This window comes from Doryrhamphus excisus, chromosome 23, assembly GCF_030265055.1.
Source record: "Doryrhamphus excisus isolate RoL2022-K1 chromosome 23, RoL_Dexc_1.0, whole genome shotgun sequence".
Classification (NCBI taxonomy): domain Eukaryota; kingdom Metazoa; phylum Chordata; class Actinopteri; order Syngnathiformes; family Syngnathidae; genus Doryrhamphus; species Doryrhamphus excisus.
The window spans coordinates 7262102-7280710 of record NC_080488.1 but is presented as its reverse complement, the minus strand read 5'-3'; the positions used below and the strand labels follow the sequence as shown (position 1 = coordinate 7280710).

General features: G+C 40.5%; 1 protein-coding gene across 2 annotated transcripts in view; it reads right to left on the bottom strand.

Annotated features, from left to right (window-relative positions):
- zdhhc15b (zinc finger DHHC-type palmitoyltransferase 15b) overlaps positions 1-18609 on the bottom strand; it is a 71880-nt gene that overhangs the window by 40390 nt on the left and 12881 nt on the right. The gene's annotated exons all lie outside the window — the stretch shown is intronic.

Below are 18609 nucleotides of genomic sequence, written 5' to 3'. Positions count from 1 at the left end.
TACTTCCTGGGAATAATAGAGGCTAGGGGATTAGCAGGCGAGAAGGCGGATGGCGGAGTTTCTCATAAATAGGTAAGAAAATACTCACGGCTGATGAATGGCATCAGCAGATGTGTGACAAGAGCTCAGACTCGAACAGGAGCCTTTTATGGGCACTAGAAAGTCCAAGGCAGAAGAAACAGAAAGTGTTGTGTTTGCTGTGTAATCGTGAGGATTTAAAAAATGCACACATAAGTCATTTTTGACCCACTTATGGAAGGTTGGGGTAGTAACACAAAAACTAAAATTTCTTAAAATGTATAAAAGTTAAGTTAAAAATGTGAATGGCATGATATCAAAACCATGTTTTTTGAGGAATACCTGGAATATGAAATGATAACAATTTTTAATTACGAAGATATTTCAAGAAAACAACCTAACCGGGTCATTTTTGACCCACTTATGGAAGGTTGGGGTAGTAACACAAAAACTAAAATTTCTTAAAATGTATAAAAGGTAAGTTAAAAATTTGAATGACATGATATCAAAAACAGGTTTTTAGGAAATACCTGGAATATGAAATGATAACATTTTTTAATTACAAAGATATTTCAAGAAAACAACCTGACCGGGTCATTTTTGACCCACTTATGGAAGGTTGGGGTAGTAACACAAAAACTACAATTTCTTAAAATGTATAAAAGTTAAGTTAAAAATGTGAGAGGCATGATATCAAAAACATATTTTTTGAGGAATACCTGGAATATGAAATGATGAAAAATTTTCATTACGAAGATATTTGAAGAAAACAACCTGACCGGGTCATTTTTGACCCACTTATGGAAGGTTGGGGTAGTAACACAAAAGCTAAAATTTCTTAAAATGTATAAAAGATAAGTTAAAAATTTGAATGCCATGATATCAAAAACAGGTTTTTAGGAATACCTGGAATATGAAATGATAACAATTTTTAATTATGAAGATATTTAAAGAATCAAGAACCTGACCGGGTCATTTTTGACCCACTTATGCATCTAAGGGTTAAGGTGAATGAATGTTCTGAACAATAAACAGCCTTTTACAGTCATTGAAAATACTACGAGAGCGATGGCCTGGCAACTAAACAGTTCATAAAGTACTTAGTAAAAGCAAAAAAAATCATAGTCAGGGTCAGAAGATTCCCTTCCAATTCTCCTGTATAGAAAACTTTTTGCAGGCAATGGCATCATCAGATTCCAAGTGCAGCCTTAGCAAGGTCCCATGATGACAGCATTCCACATTGCATGGGAACCACACACACACACACACACACACAGACCACAAAAACCTTGGAGTCAAAACACATCAAAGTACACACAGACAGACACGGGGCAGTAAAGGAGGAGGCCCAACACAAACAAGCTGGCTTATTTGGAAGAAGATGTCGGGGCATTCTTGTGGGCATGTTGAGCAGGAGATGGATTTTGTCAAGTGGTTACATCAAGAGGAAACGCAGACCACGATGGCGGTGAAATCCAGGCCTTAGTGTTTCTTAGAGTGCGTTTGTGTTTCAAGTGTGAAACACCCAGTGGCTGCTCCTCAGCTCCATGTTTGCCCGACCGCGGTAACCACAGGTGAGCCGCAGTTAAGTCACTAAAGCCAATTAAAATGTTATGAAGTGGAGTTCCCTTATTTATTTCTTTATTCCCAGCTGGCAGGGACCAGGAAGAGAGTTAGAGTAAGTGCAGGCCTGGCGGGTGGGAGTCAAGCCTCCCAACAAAAGTGGAGGTCCCTGGAGGCTTAGCGGGGAAAAGCATACCTCCACATTTTTTGACCATTTGTGCTTAGGTCCACGTAACATCTACATCTTGGCACACTTGGCTAACTTAGGTTTGGTGCCTTCAGGATCAGTAGTGCAGGCTGATGTTACTTCAACACTATTACATTATTTTCCCTCCTCTCATCGGTCGATCAAAAAATAGGATGGCTTTAGTCTAGGAATAATCAGTATATTATTTCATTTACATTTTGTATGTTTTTGTCATGCTTTTAGATAAGATGGCAAGAAATATTTCAGTATTGAAAAAAGCAAAATTTGTTCTCAATCAGAAATCACTCCACACTCTTTATTGCTCTCTGGTTCTACCATATCTTACTTATTGTGTGGAAATATGGGCTAATAACTATAAAAGCAATCGTCACTCGCTAAATGTACTGCAAAAAAGGTCAGTAAGGATAATTCATAATGCCGCCTACAGAGAACATACTAACTCCTTATTTCTAAAATCACAAATACTTCAACTTGCTGATATAGTTCATCTTCAAACAGCTAAAATAATGCATAAGGCTAAAAATAACCAATTAGCTAAAAATGTCATCCAATACTTCTCTACAAGAGAGGAGAAATATGATCTCAGGGAAGAACTACATTTGAAACACTTATATGCTAGGACTACGTTAAAAAGCCATAGCATTTCAGTATGTGGAATCAAACTATGGAATGGATTGAGTAAGGACCTCAAACAATGCACAACGATGAGCCAATTCAAGAAACAATACAAGCAGTTGATGTTTGCTAAATACAAGGATGAAGAGTCTTGAACCAGTCATGATGTGCTATATATATCACTATATTGACACTTACTATGGTACCCATTATGTCATTGGATGGTCATATCACCTTGTACTTCGGTACGAGGTACATTATTAAAAAAAACAAACAAACCTTAAACTGTATTATGGAAAGCAGGAAGTGAACAAATGTAACAGTTACTGATTGTAAAAGTACCAGATGGAGGGGTAGGATTTAATAAGCTGTGCTTCTTCCTACTCCTTTTGGACATGTGGAACTGTGAACTGATTATGGGATGCACTCAATTGTAATCTGATGCATGTTCAAATGAAATAAAACCATTACCATTAGATACATATTGAATCTGAACTGCTCCAGATTATGTTGTAGTGTAGAGTTTTGGAGTTGTCTGATGCTTGTTACATGTGTCCGTACATGTATTGCTTCTTGTATATTATTGATGGTTTGTATAATTGTGATGTTCTAGTGGTCTACCACTGATGCTGCGCCTAAAAACAGTTGGAATGACCACATGTGGGTATGCACTTAATGGCAATGTTATGCAAATGAACAGCACAGATGACACTGCTGGTACTTCTTTCAAAACTAAAAAACAAAGCCTACTGACTACCATGAAGGAGAAACAATGTGTTCTGCATAGCCGACATACAGTACATTGAACACGTCACCTGCCCCGTCACACTACTACAGCCGACCAGCACCTACAGGAGGAGGGGATCGCCTCTCTTATAAAAACATCCTGCAAGTGCAGCTGAACACACATTCTCACACACTCCGCAGCCCTCAGCACCACATACTGGACCAAGAGGCAAACACCCCGTGTAACACACTTCTTTAGGCCCCCGTCGCCACCACCTCCTCCTCCCCAAGGGAACCACAAGCATGCTTTTCCCAGGCTCCGCTCATATTCTGTGTCGCAGGTGTTTAAGTGCAGAAACAGCAGCGGCGCTTTGGAAAACACTCCCGCTTGCCAGTCTCAGGCGTGAGGGAACACGCTCGATATTGCCTTGACAACATGTTTATTTTTTTGGCTGTTATGCCTCCACACAATGTAGCCCCCTTCCCCTCCACTGGTCTGCTGTTGCCGCTTCTGCTGCTGTGTGAGTCCATGCACTACATCAGTGGTCTCAAACACGCGGCCCGCGGGCCAAATGTGGCCCGCAGGACACTAGTTTGAGGCCTAACCGCCTTGATATGAAAGCTTAATGTTAGTGCGGCCCGCGCAAGTTTGATATGGATGCTGTATGGTATCACGTACCCAGAAAAAATTATTACGTTTGATTAATGTTCATGTTAAAGGTTAAATAACTGTTAATAGTTATCCTCCCTATCCGTGTGGAAGTGGTAAGTTTTTGGCTATTTAAGTTTCAAGGAAATAACTTGAAGGCTACCGTTTAGGGCAGGGGTGCTCACACTTTTTCAGCATGCGAGCTACTTTTAAAATGACCGAGTCAAAATGATCTACCCACTACAAAAATGCAAAACATCTATTTATTTTCAAATGTATTGATGATTATTTGTACGTACAATGTATGTTGATGTACCTTACATAACCAAATGAGCCAATATTGCAAAACACACATAATTAACAGTTAACATTTTTTGTAATTACCTCCACATTACTCCACATTTCCCTTCTTTGGTACTGCGATGGTAGAATGGCATATGAGGCAAACGCACTTCAAAAAAGACATTGTGAAAAAAAAGTCCACCTCCCATTCCGTATGGAAGTGATATGTTTTTGCCTTTTTACTTGGTCCAGTTTTTGCCTTTTTACTTGGTCCAGCTCCTTCACTCATTTTAGTGACCATAAACTTTAGCGAGGGCTTAAAATCTCGCAATTCGCCGACTAGCTTAGCACTTTGCATCGTTGTTTACGCATGAGCGGTGACCTAAAGGTCAAAATGTAGTTGTCATCTGAATGGCTGCCCTGTATATCAATCAAGTGACGGCATTGATGCGAGGATGATATTTTTTTAATGTCACGCCGCGATCGACCAGCGATCGACTAGTACCACCTCCGCGATCGACCGGTAGATCGCGATCGACTTAATGAGCACCCCTGGTTTAGGGCGCTAGCTCTCTAGTTTGCGAGTTAGCATGTGTCTCAGGACCCTACAGTTGCGCAATATGTTGTAAATAAAAAGAGTATAAATGTGACTTTAGTCGTTTTGTCATGTCTACAGGGCTCTAATAATGCTTTGTTCATTTTAATCTGAAAAATATCATTTGTCTACCCACCAACTATATGTGGTTTCTTAAGTTTTTATTATTTGCATTTTTATTATTATTATTATATTTATTTATTACTGATTGATTGATTTTCTTTATTTTTGATTTTTCATCTTATTTTGCGCAGAAAAATAAAAAGTAAGATATTTGAGAACAGTGGAATGTTTTATCAGAGCTTTTATTGTAGAAAATCGGAACCAAAGCGAAGTTTTTTAAAAAAAAAAATGTTTTTAATAAATGCCTGATGCGGCCCAGTCTCACGTAGACCCGAGCTCCAGTGGCCTCCAAGTAAATTGAGTTTGAACCCCCTGATCTAAACCCTTCTATACTTTATTCACAAGTGCAGTTTCATTAAAAAAGAAAATATATATCTATATAAAACATGTCCTGAGTTTAATTATAAAATATTAGCAAGATTGAATTTGAATTTTATTTATGTATTACTGATTGATTGATTTTCTTTATTTTTTATCTTACTTTGTGTAGAAAAATAAAAAGTAAGATATTTGAGAGCAGTGGGATGTTTTATCAGAGCTTTTCTTGTAGAAAATCGGAACCAAAGCTAAGTTTATTCATTTTTCTGTTTTTAATAAATGCGTTTTGTTTTTGTTTTTTTGGAAAACATGATGCGGCCCAGCCTCGCCCAGACCCTAGCTCCAGTGGCCCCCAGGTAAAAATTGAGTTTGAGACCCCCTGCACTACATCAACACCCCGCACATGACAAGGCATCACCTGAAGTGATACTCAAGCCCTGATGTCATCCACCTGGACTCACTCTGCAGCACCCACGCTGCTTCTGACGCCTGCTTGGAACAGGCCGTGCACGTGTGTGTGTTTGTGTGTGTACAAGTACAGGAAAGCCTTCTTACTTTGTGGTTTGTAATACTTGTCTGTATATAGTGTCTGCAGGCTAGCAGTGTGTACATCTATGTGTGTGATTGCAGCACAACAGCTGGGATTACAACTGAATCTTTCTTATCAAGAAACAGCACACACATGGTACACTGCTTCAGGGGATACAAGTAATCACCCCTGAGGAATGTTTTCCTGTCTTACCCATCATCACAGGGGGACGTGTGTGTGTGTGTGTGATTGCGCTTGTAGAATACCTGTGTACTGGGACGACAAGGATATCATGTCAAGTCTTTGCAGGTTGAGAAGACAAAGTAAACATTTACAGCATGTATGAAGAGCAGGACCATGAGGGAAAAAGTACTTGATCCATGTTAACTGTATGTAAAAAATAACATGTGTTAATTTACAAGACATACCAGAATAAACAAAAAATAACATACATAATCATACCTTGCTTAAAAAAATTCTCACTGTTTCATGGTTGACTATGATCTATTATTAGTTATAAAATATTGAAAGACAATTTAGTTTAACCTCACACCTAGGAGACCAGGGTTCAATCCCACCCTCGACCATCTCTGTGCGGACTTTGCATGTTCTCCCTGTGCATGTGTGGGTTAATTAGCGACTCCAAATTGTCCATAGGTATGAATGTGAGTGTGAATGGTTGTTTGTCTATATGTGCCCTGTGATTGGCTGGCCACCAGTCCAGGGTGTACCCCGCCTCTCGCCTGAAGACAGCTGGGATAGGCTCCAGCACCCCCACGACCCTCGTGAGGAAAAGCGGTAGAAAATGAATGAATGAATTTAGTTTAATAAGTGACATTAAACTACTGAAAAAGGTTGCTGAGCCATCAGAGCCAAGCTTGAGATCTAATGAAAAAAGGTTATCCTCGCATTACATGTGGAAGTGGTAAGTTGTAGGTATAATTGTACTTCTGTAAATTCAATAAGGGCCTTAATTGGAGCATTTACAATAAAAACAACTTGGATTTTATATACAGTATGTCTAGTATATGCACCTACTTTTTTCCTGATCTTCCGCATACTGATTTTGTCTGAAGCCTTTCCTGATGAATACCAATGATGCTTACTAGTGGAGATTTGAACCCAGGGCTTTTGTTCCACAGTACAGAATGCTAACTACTACCCCACAGTGGCTCCACTGTATATATGATTTTAAATATGTACAGTATATATAATGTAGGTTGCACGGCGGTCGTGTGGTTAGCGCACAGACCTCACAGCTAGGAGACCAGGGTTCAATTCCACTCTCAGCCATCTCTGTGTGGAGTTTGCATGTTCTCCCCGTGCATGCGTGGATTTTTTCCGGTTTCCTTCCACATTCCAAAAACATGCTAGGTTAATTAGCGACTCCAAATTGTCCATAGGTATGAATGTGAGTGTGAATGGTTGTTTGTCTATATGTGCCCTGTGATTGGCTGGCCACCAGTCCAGGGTGTACCCCGGCTCTCGCTTGAAGACAGCTGGGATAGGCTCCAGCACCCCCGCGACCCTCATAGTGGGATATACAGTAATGTATTTAAAAGATAATTCCATAGCAAAAGATGGATCTGTTTTCATGTCCAACCTTGTTATGATCCTCCCTACAAATTGGTTCAATTGGATCATGGATTCAACTGTCATCAAACTTGTATCATGGAAGCCTGGAGGGGAGAAAAGAAACACAGACGCGGCGCCTAACAGCCAGAGAAACAAGCAGGATTCAAACAAAGAGTATTTGTGTGCCGATAAAGATATCGCTGATGAAAACCACTTGGCATTCAAGGAAAAGTCAGAACAAATCCTGATGGATTGTAAAAGTGTCTAAAGGAGGAGGTGCTTTGGGAGGAATTTTAAAAAAAGGAATCATGTCGTCCAAAAACAGCTGACGTACGCCAGGAAATACCACAAGTTGTCCGTGGAGCTGAGAGCTTTCGTGTCTCATCTGCTCTGCATGTCCACTGCTGGGACATAGGACAAGGAGGCTGCCTATCACCACTGATGAGAGCTTTATTGCTTAAAGATGAGCTCCTGTGGAACAAATCTTAACAGTTCTTTGCCGTTTCTATTTCATACAGAGTGGTAATGGTAATGGTTTAATTTCATTTCAACATGCATCAGATTACAATTGAGTGCATCCCATAATCAGTTCACAGTTCCACATGTCCAAAAGGAGTAGGAAGAAGCAAAGCTTATTAAATCCTACCCCTCCATCTGGTACTTTTACAATCAGTAACTGTTACATTTGTTCACTTCCTGCTTTCCTAATGTAGTTTAAGTTTTTTTTCATTCATTCATTCATTCATTCATTTTCTACCGCTTTTCCTCACAAGGGTCGTGGGGGTGCTGGAGCCTATCCCAGCTGTCTTCGGGCGAGAGGCGGGGTACACCCTGTGACTGGCCAGCCAATCACAGGGCACATATAGACAAACAACCATTCACACTCACATTCATACCTATGGACAATTTGGAGCCGCCAATTAACCTAGCATGTTTTTGGAATGTGGGAGGAAACCAGAGTACCCGGAGAAAACCCACGCATGCACGGGGAGAACATGCAAACTCCACACAGAGATGGCCGAGGGTGGAATTGAACCCTGGTCTCCTAGCTGTGAGGTCTGCACGCTAAACACTCGCCCGCCGTGCCGCTCGATATTAGATTCATGCATTCATTTTCTACCGCTTTTCCTCACGAGGGTCGCAGGGGTGCTGGAGCCTATCCAAGCTGTCTTCAGGCGAGAGGCGGGGTACACCGTGGACTGGTGGCCAGCCAATCACAGGGCACATATAGACAAACAACCATTCAACCATTTGGCTGGCGACCAGTCCAGGGTGTACCCCGCCTCTCGCCTGAAGACAGCTGGGATAGGTTCCAGCACCCCCGCGACCCTCATGAGGAAAAAGCGGTAGAAAATGAATGAATGAATGAAGATCATCTATTATCATAGTTCATAGATCATAGTTAATTAAATTAAAAAGGACCTATTGTGATTTTTCCACTTTTCTGACCTATAAATGTAGTTAGAATGTTGTATTCTCATGTTAAACGATGCCAACGTTTCAGATAATGAGGTTTGCGAATTTGGAAGTGAGCCCTGAAAAAAGTTTGGGATGGCTCAAAATGCTACGTTTCAAAAGGCGTGGTAAAACTGTCTCTTTGTGATGTCACAGAGGGGCGGACTTCCTTATATGGGCGTGTTTGTAACCAGATAAGCTGTCTCCCTTCCTCCATGCTCTGCTGCTCTGTTTACAAAACAAGATCAGGCAGAAGTTATTGTATTTGGTGATTCCCAGCATGAGAAAAATAATTTCCTATGGAGAAAAAAAATAGCTCGGAGAACGAAGAGACATGTGGCACTCATATTTTTCCTCTACAGCCTCCGCAAGAGTCTCCATAAATAAGTTCCATTTTATATCGCAACTCCTGTCTGATCTTCTGAGGTTTCTCATCTTGAGAAAACAAACAGTGGCATTCTTTCCAGTGGAGTCTGTTATACTGTATATGCAGGAGCGTAGTTGTTTTCCTGCTTCTCCACCATCCCAATCAATTCCTGATGGAATTACTACATTATTCCATGGAAACTGCCTAACATGAGCAGGTGTTTGAGACTCTGGAGCTGACTGCCAGACGGAGCGGACTGTTCGCACTAATGTAAAGCGACAGGGCCTCTGGAGGGAGGTGGAGGAAGAAAGAAAAGAGGCTCATTCTGCTTTCCAGGACGGCTCGATGACTTATCAGGTTAATCAGAGGTTAAACGCTACACGCTTTGCTCACGTTCATTGATTCTCCACTTGACAAGCGGAGCTGTTATTAATTTAATGACATAATTCAACATATACCCCCACGACCCTTGTGAGGATAAGCGCTAGAAAATGAATGAATGAATTCAACATATTGACCCACCAATATGTATTCTAAAAAGGGGAAACTTTAATATTTTTTTCCATTTGAAGCTGATTTAATTGTATGATTCCCGTTCTGTTCTGGTAATGGTAATGGTTTTATTTCATTTGAACATGCATCAGATTACAATTGAGTGCATCCCATAATCAGTTCACAGTTCCACATGTCCAAAAGGAGTAGGAAGAAGCAAAGCTTATTAAATCCTACCCCTCCATCTGGTACTTTTACAATCAGTAACTGTTACATTTGTTCACTTCCTGCTTTCCATAATACAGTTTAGGGTTTTTTTGTTTTTTTTTTATAAATAATGCACCTCGTACTGAAGTACAAGGTGATATGACCATCCAATGACATAATGGGTACCATAGTAAGTGTCAATATAGTGATATATATAGCACATCATGACTGGTTCAAGACTCTTCATCCTTGTATTTAGCAAACATCAACTGCTTGTATTGTTTCTTGAATTGGCTCATCGTTGTGCATTGTTTGAGGTCCTTACTCAATCCATTCCATAGTTTGATTCCACATACTGAAATGCTATGGCTTTTTAACGTAGTCCTAGCATATAAGTGTTTCAAATGTAGTTCTTCCCTGAGATCATATTTCTCCTCTCTTGTAGAGAAGTATTGGATGACATTTTTAGGTAATTGGTTATTTTTAGCTTTATGCATTATTTTAGCTGTTTGAAGATTAACTATATCAGCAAGTTGAAGTATTTGTGATTTTAGAAATAAGGAGTTAGTATGTTCTCTGTAGGCGGCATTATGAATTATCCTTACTGACCTTTTTTGCAGTACATTTAGCGAGTGAAGATTGCTTTTATAGTTATTAGCCCATATTTCCACACAATAAGTAAGATATGGTAGAACCAGAGAGCAATAAAGACACCGCTAGGAGACCATGGTTCAATTCCACCCTCGGCCATCTCTGTTCGGAGTTTGCATGTTCTCCTCGTGCATGCATGGGTTTTCCTCCCACATTCCAAAAACATGCTAGGTTAATTCATGACTCCAAATTGTCCATAGGTATGAATGTGAGTGTGAATGGTTGTTTGTCTATATGTGCCCTGTGATTGGCTGGCGACCAGTCCAGGGTGTACCCTGGCTCTCACCCAAAGACAGCTGGGATAGGCTCCAGCACCTAACCCCCCCCCCCGCGACGGTAGAAAATGAATGAATGAATGAATGAACATATAGCACACATACCAAGGCAAACTTGAAACTTGTGGCGTAAAATTTTGGACTTAAACCAAAAAACACGCTAACCAGGGCGGACGCTAAACAAGGTTTTCACGGTGAATGTTAATTATATATCCCACATTATCTGCTTATTAGATGCAGAAGCGGCGAATGCCAAAGTATCGTGTTGTTTGATGTGACAGATGCAGCAGGAGTTGGAAAAGCAGGGAGACGCTCCATAAATCCAAAGAGGAATAATGTTCACAGGCAAGCAAGATGTCATCAGCCTGAGCATCTACGAGGCTTTCAATCAAAAGCAGCAACCAGAATGAATCTGACTCACATCTGTTTCTGTTGCCATGAAAGTGCTCACAAGAGAGAAACACAACTCAAAGGTGGTTCTAATTAAAGCGCTATAGATAACCTATTATTTATTGGACGCCCGCCATTTGCTAGAGTCCCGCTGGTGTCAGTGCAGCTTTGTCATGAAAGCAGATATCGACCCTGTGCATCAACACAGTCTTCAGCCAATAAGCGGTCACGCTGACAGAATGACACGTAAACGGCGAGGAGGGCGCACGCAAGGCCCCCGACCTCTACTCCCCGGGCTGAACCGTTTGACAGAGACCAAGTGAACGGTTGCCATGGCAGCCTGGGACAGCGAGAGCAGCACATCTGTTAGGCTCATGATGACAGGGTCTCACCGCCTCTTCTGTCGGTCGGACACAGGAGCAAAAGTCCCAGACGACATTCACACTTCGCCCCCTCAGTCTGTGAAAAGATGACAGAACTGTTGCAGTTTTTGTCATCATTTTCATTTTCCAGGCTTGTGAAAGCTTGGATGCCAGGTGCATCCATGTGATGAAGAAGTTGTGTAGGCATTTACACGCCTTAAGGCAGGGGTCTCAAACATGTGGCCCGCAGGACACTAGTTTGAGGCCCCAGCCTTGATATGAAAGTTTAATGTTAGTGCGCAAGTTTGATATGGATGCTGTATGGTATCATGTACCCAGAAAAAATTATTACGTTTGATTAATGTCCATGTTAAAGGTTAAATAACTGTTAATAGTTATCCTCCCTATCCGTGTGGAAGTGGTAAGTTTTGGGCTATTTAAGTTTAAAGGAAATAACTTGAAGGCTACCGTTTAGGTCGCTAGCTCTCTAGTTTGCGAGTTAGCATGTGTCTCAAGACCCTGCAGTTGCGCAATATGTTGTAAATCAGGGGTCTTAAACACGCGGCCCGTGGCCCAAATGTGGCCCGCAGGACACTAGTTTGAGGCCCCCGCCTTGATATGAAAGTTTAATGTTAGTGCGCAAGTTTGACATGGATGCTGTATGGTATCATGTACCCAGAAAAAATTATTACGTTTGATTAATGTTCATGTTAAAGGTTAAATAACTGTTAATAGTTATCCTCCCTATCCGTGTGGAAGTGGTAAGTTTTTGGCTATTTAAGTTTAAATGAAATAACTTGCCGCTTAGGTTGCTAGCTCTCTCGTTTGCGAGTTAGCATGTGTCTCAAGACCCTGCAGTTGCACAATATGTTGTAAATAAAAAGAGTATAAATGTGACTATAGTCGTGTTTTGTCATGTCTACAGGACTCTAATAATGCTTTGTTCATTTTAATCTGAAAAAATAATTTGTCTACTCACCAACTATTTGTGGCTTCTTAAGTTTTTATTATTTGCCGTTTTATTATTATTATTATATTTATTTATTTACTATTACTGATTGATTTTCTTTATTCTTAATTTGTTTATTTATTTTTCATCTTATTTAAGATATTTGAGAACAATGGAATGTTTTATCAGAGCTTTTCTTGTAGAAAATCGGAACCAAAGCAAAGTTTATTCATTTTTCTGTTTTTTTGGGGGGGAAAACCTGATGCGGCCCAGCCTCGCCCAGACCCTAGCTCCAGTGGCCCCCAGGTAAAAATTGAGTTTGAGTCCCCCTGCACTACATCAACACCCCGCACATGACAAGGCATCACCTGAAGTGATACTCAAGCCCTGATGTCATCCATTTTCATGTAGAAAATTTGAACCAAAGCGAAAAATAAAATTTATTTTTTCGTTTTTTGTTTTTTTTTGGAAAACCTGATGTGGTCCAGTCTCACCTACACCCGAGCTCCAGTGGCCCCCAAGTAAATTGAGTTTGAGACCCCTGCTCTAGGGTCATCATTCATATAGTGGAACGTCCACAATCCAAGGCAACCAGTAGTGTGGGGAATATTCTCCAATGTCACACAACATCCTAGTAGTGTATCGTGACATTCTATTCTAAACAGTAGAAATATGATGACAACCATAGAATTGCAAATGGCCACATGTTAGAGTCACGGGTGAGCTGGAGCCAATCCCAGCTGATTTTGTGGTGAGAGGCAAGGTACACCCTGGACTGGATAGCAGCCAATCAGAAGGTACATATAGACAAACCATTCACACCTATGGACATTTATCCAGTTATTTTAACATGCATGTTTTTGGGATGGGAATAACAGCTCCTCTATGCTGGAAGTACCCATAGCTTGCAAGGACACAACAAAACAATACAGCCGATTTCATTTTATGTATGAGTGGCACATAACATCAATAATGTGTCACATTTTGTTTGAGTCTGGATAATATAATGGACTGAGGAATTGCTTTGGCCTGCTACATAATAATTGAATAAAACATATATATATTTAAATCAGGCGGCACGGCGATCGAGTGGTTAGCGCGCAGACCTCACAGCTAGGAGACCAGGGTTCAATTCCACCCTCGGCCATCTCTGTGTGGAGTTTGCATGTTCTCCCTGTGCATGTGTGGGCTTTCTCTGGGTACTCCGGTTTCCTCCCACATTCCAAAAACATGCTAGGTTAATTAGCGACTCCAAATTGTCCATAGGTATGAATGTGAGTGTGAATGGTTGTTTGTCTATATGTGTCCTGTGATTGGCTGGCAACCAGTCCAGGGTGTACCCCGGCTCTCGCCCAAAGACAGCTGGGATAGGCTCCAGCACCCCCCCCCCCCCCCCGCGACCCTTGTGAGATAAAAGCGGCAGAAATGAATGAATGAATGAATGAATGAATATATTTAAATCTGTTAAAAACGTCCAATGTTTTCATTCTCCTTCCCAACTTTTAGTTGATTTTTCTTAGTGATCATTGGTGCTGGAGTGGGATTCCAGCGTGATCCAGGGAGAGCTTGCAGATCCATGTTGCATCAGGTTGTTTTGAGTCTCTGGTGGGCTAACAGAAAGAGACTTTCGTGTGCTCCATATGATATTACAGTAACATTCACAGAGAGAGAGAAGGGCGATGTGGCGTGGAACACAGTCAGAAAAAATATGGAGAATGTACAGATGTTTTCTTGTCGGAGTATTTTGCAAGGTAGCAGTGAAAAAGGAAATATTGCCAAGAGGCACAATGTACATAATGAAGTGGGCAAAAGACAGAGCCATGGGGTACACCCATGGAAAACTTTTGAGTTGAATACATAAAGATAGTCTTTTCATCTTTGCTCCCCCCCCCCCCCCCCCATAATCTCCACCATGTATCATTTATCAATGTTGAATAATTAAGCACTTATAGTTGGAGCATTGAGATGAAGCAGTATGAGAAAATGACAATATTTTAACTTTGATTTGAGTATAAATATTGCTGGTTTGCATTGCAAGACAAGTTCAGCAGCCACCTTTCTCTGTAATTCTTTTGGTTGTTTCTTGAACTTTATGATGGACTAGCTTCGTAATAACTTCTTCCCTATTTGAACGATTTCCACATGCATGTATGAGACACACACACAACAACAACAAAAAGTGATATCATGTGTGGCCCAACAATGGGACAAAAGTGGAAGAATGGCGGTGTATCTGGTGTTGAGGTAGAGTTGGGTGTCTTTCCCGTAGCAGTGAAAGTTTATATTAAAAGATAAGAAAAATATTGCCAAGAAGCACAATGTAGATAATGAAGTGGGCAAAGGACAGAGCCCTGGGGTACATCCATGGAAACCTTTTGAGTTGAATAAATAAAGATAGTCTTTTCATCTTTGCTTACATGCCCCCCCCCCCATAATCTCCACTATGTATTAATTATCAATGTTGAATAATTAGGCACTTATAGTTGGAGCATTGAGATGAAGCAGTATGAGAAAATGACAATATTTTAACTTTGGTTTGAGTATAAATATTGCTGGTTTGCATTGCAAGACAAGTTCAGCAGCCACCTTTCTCCGCAATTCTTTTGGTTGTCTCTTGAACTTTATGATGGACTAGTTTAGTAATAAATTCTTCAAAATCCCTATTTGAACGATTTCCACATGCATGTATGCGACACCCAAGTGACATCACGTGCGATGTTGAGGTAGAGTTGGGTGTCTTTCCCGTAGCAGTGACAATTTATTAAGGATAAAGAAAATATTGCCAAGAAGCACAATGTAGATAATGAAGTGGGCAAAAGACAGAGCCCTGGGGTACACCCATGGGAAAATTTTCAGTTGAATCAATAAAGATAGTTGGATAGTGTTTTCATTTTTGCTCACATGTCCCCCCCCCCCCCCCCCCCATAATCTCCTCCATGTATCCTCAGATAAGGAAATGAAAATTTGTACTTGATTGCGATTAATCCTTTGGCACAGTAACAAAGCCTCCACTCAGAGCGTGCGATCCCAAAGAGCCTCATCAAATTACTGCCACTATTCATACGAGACTTCCAGACTGTGCCGTTCCACCTTTCCTCAATCATTTTCAAGCTTTACTCATTTTAGTTGTCCTCTTGTTGATCGCGAGATTGAAGTTCAAGAGTTGGGACATTTCAAGAGACAAAGCCAGATTAAAATCCTTGACACAAGTACTTTTAACACTGTCCTCCACGGATCAAACCAATTGTCAGAAATAGTTGCAGAAATATACATGCTGTATATTCAAATGAGCCTTTCAAGATTAGCTGTTGTGTTTATCTGTTTATATCCATCCAACTAAAGAGTCTGGCCTTCAAATGGCGATGACGCCCAACTGCTGCACCCCAGAGTAGAAACACAATAAAGCTGTGTTGTTGTCCAGACACAATCAATGAAATTACTGCATATGTCCCTTCTCATTAAAAGTAAGTGTGTGTTGTATGTGTGTCTAACAGCCACTAACCTACACACTCATCCCTGTTTGGCTTCTCTCCTTGAGGCCAAATCGATGTTAATGAACAACAAAAAAAGTGTTTACGACATGCAAACATTCTTAATTGTCACACATCTGCAGTTTATTCGACACAAACCAAAAAAAAAACTGAAAAGCTTAGCATTTTAGCAGGAATTGTTTCGTGTTTGCATCAAGCTTGAATACATTTTGACACATCACACCTAACTAAAGCTGAGGTACAAAGTGTTTTTGGTGTGACGGACTAACCACTTAGGTAGGCTGGGTAGTGCAACAAAACAACACAGATGTGAGTAATTCATTGTAATTCATTCAATGTTTGTCTGGCCTCTTGTTGCTAAGCAGAATTCCTATTCTGCACAGCAGCCATTCAAGGACAAAAACAGTTATGCACTAAGAAATCTACTATTATTCATTCATTCTTTGCTGAATTGCAACAATTCTGCAAAGTTGAGTGTCCTAAATCCTTAAGGAATTGTAAAGGAATTTCTGTACACTACTTAAAGGAAACATGCTACGTAATGAAGATAACAAACAGTTGGGAATACATGAACATAGCTTAAGTTTGAAATGCATCTGACGATGGTTAGGCCAGCAGAGAAGGCCTTGCTGGTCCTGACTGCACAGCACTGGTCAATTATTGAATGATTAGCATCAATCAGTGGTGCTGTGTTCATGATTGATGTCATATTTCATCCAACATGCGCCCAAAAAGGCGGGACTTTAACAGATAGTCACAACAAAGCAGAAGAAGAATATATATACTGTTTTATTGTAAATTGCCAGCTTTGCACTTTTTGTCGCTATTGGTAAAATGGTATTGTTAGTTTTCAACAGGTATAATATTATTGAAAATTATATCAGTGATGCCATTCATGACTATAAAAATACATGATGGTACCACCGCTTTTTGTTCTGGAGGAAGTACAGACGAAATCATTAGAAAGGTCAAAGAAGAAATGGTCACACTAAAAAGATGGTTTGATGATAATAGATTGTCCTTGAACCTAAGTAAAACTAAAATCATGCTGTTTGGTAGCAGAAAGGAAACCAGCAAATACAAATGGACGGTGTGGACATTGAAAGGGTGAACGAAAATAAATTCCTGGGTATCACAATAGATGAAAAAATATGAGCTGGAAACCTCATATTACAAATATACAACTATTTACAAATATACAAATATTTACAAATATACAAATATTTCAGTATTGAACAAAGCAAAATTTGTTCTCAATCAGAAATCACTCCACACTCTTTATTGCTCTCTGGTTCTACCATATCTTACTTATTGTGTGGAAATATGGGCTAATAACTATAAAAGCAATCTTCACTCGCTAAATGTACTGCAAAAAAGGCCAGTAAGGATAATTCATAATGCCGCCTACAGAGAACATACTAACTCCTTATTTCTAAAATCACAAATACTTCAACTTGCTGATATAGTTCATCTTCAAACAGCTAAAATAATGCATAAGGCTAAAAATAACCAATTACCTAAAAATGTCATCCAATACTTCTCTACAAGAGAGGAGAAATATGATCTCAGGGAAGAAGTACATTTGAAACACTTATATGCTAGGACTACGTTAAAAAGCCATAGCATTTCAGTATGTGAAAAAAACCCTAAACTGTATTATGGAAAGCAGGAAGTGAACAAATGTAACATGCAAACTCCACACAGAGATGGCCGAGGGTGGAATTGAACCTTGGTCTCCTAGGTGTGAGGTCTGCGCGCTAACCACTCGTCCACCGTGCCGCCCATTTCAACATTTACTCAACAAAAATAAATAAATAACGCCAATAATAAGTGACAAAAAAAAATAAAAAAAAAACCTGAACTGTATTATGGAAAGCAGGAAGTGAACAAATGTAACAGTTACTGATTGTAAAAGTACCAAATGGAGGTGTAGGATTTAATAAGCTTTGCTTCTTCCTACTCCTTTTGGACATGTGGAACTGTGAACTGATTATGTGATGCATTCAATTGTAATCTGATGCATGTTCAAATGATATAAAACCATTACCATTACCATTACATGAGCTAATGTCTTATATTATATTGAAGATGAATGGATTTTTGGTGCATCAGTATGATACTTCCATGCATTCTGTATTAAAAAAGAGCGCCGCTTTTTAGATCCGATTCATGCAGACTTAACGCTGAATGAATGCTAAATTGTGTGTTTCTGCTCGACTTCCAACACGCCACTCATGTCCATTTCCTTATGCTCGGAGCCGTCTTGGACGAAGACTGGTTTCAGCACTACACTTACTTTATCATGTGCAACCTAACCAAGTGAAAACAAGATGGCATGTATCTGAACACCTCCATGGATCAAGTCCTCCTATGCAAGCTGAACAACAGGTGTCTTTGTGCACATGAAGCTACAGCAGGCTGCAGAGAGCAGCCGCTTGCTTTGGGTTTCACTCTTTGAAAGTGATACGGCCGAGCTGCTTTTCTCAGGCCCTGCCTCAAATCTGCTGTTGACGGACAGACCACCCAACTCCGAGCTCTTATTGGCGCGCGGCGTAGAACAGGCCACCTCCTGTCATGCTCCTCTGGGAAGGAAACGGATGGAGCGCACTGTCAGGGTCTCTCTCACAAGTGAATGGGGAGATTAATCAAACAAGAGCATCGGAGTGGAGGAGACGGCTGGGATGCGTGTAGCACTTAAACCCACCCTTGATATGAGGACGGCGGTGCTTGAAAAAAAGTGACAGCTGGATCGGACCATTTTCTTTTCGC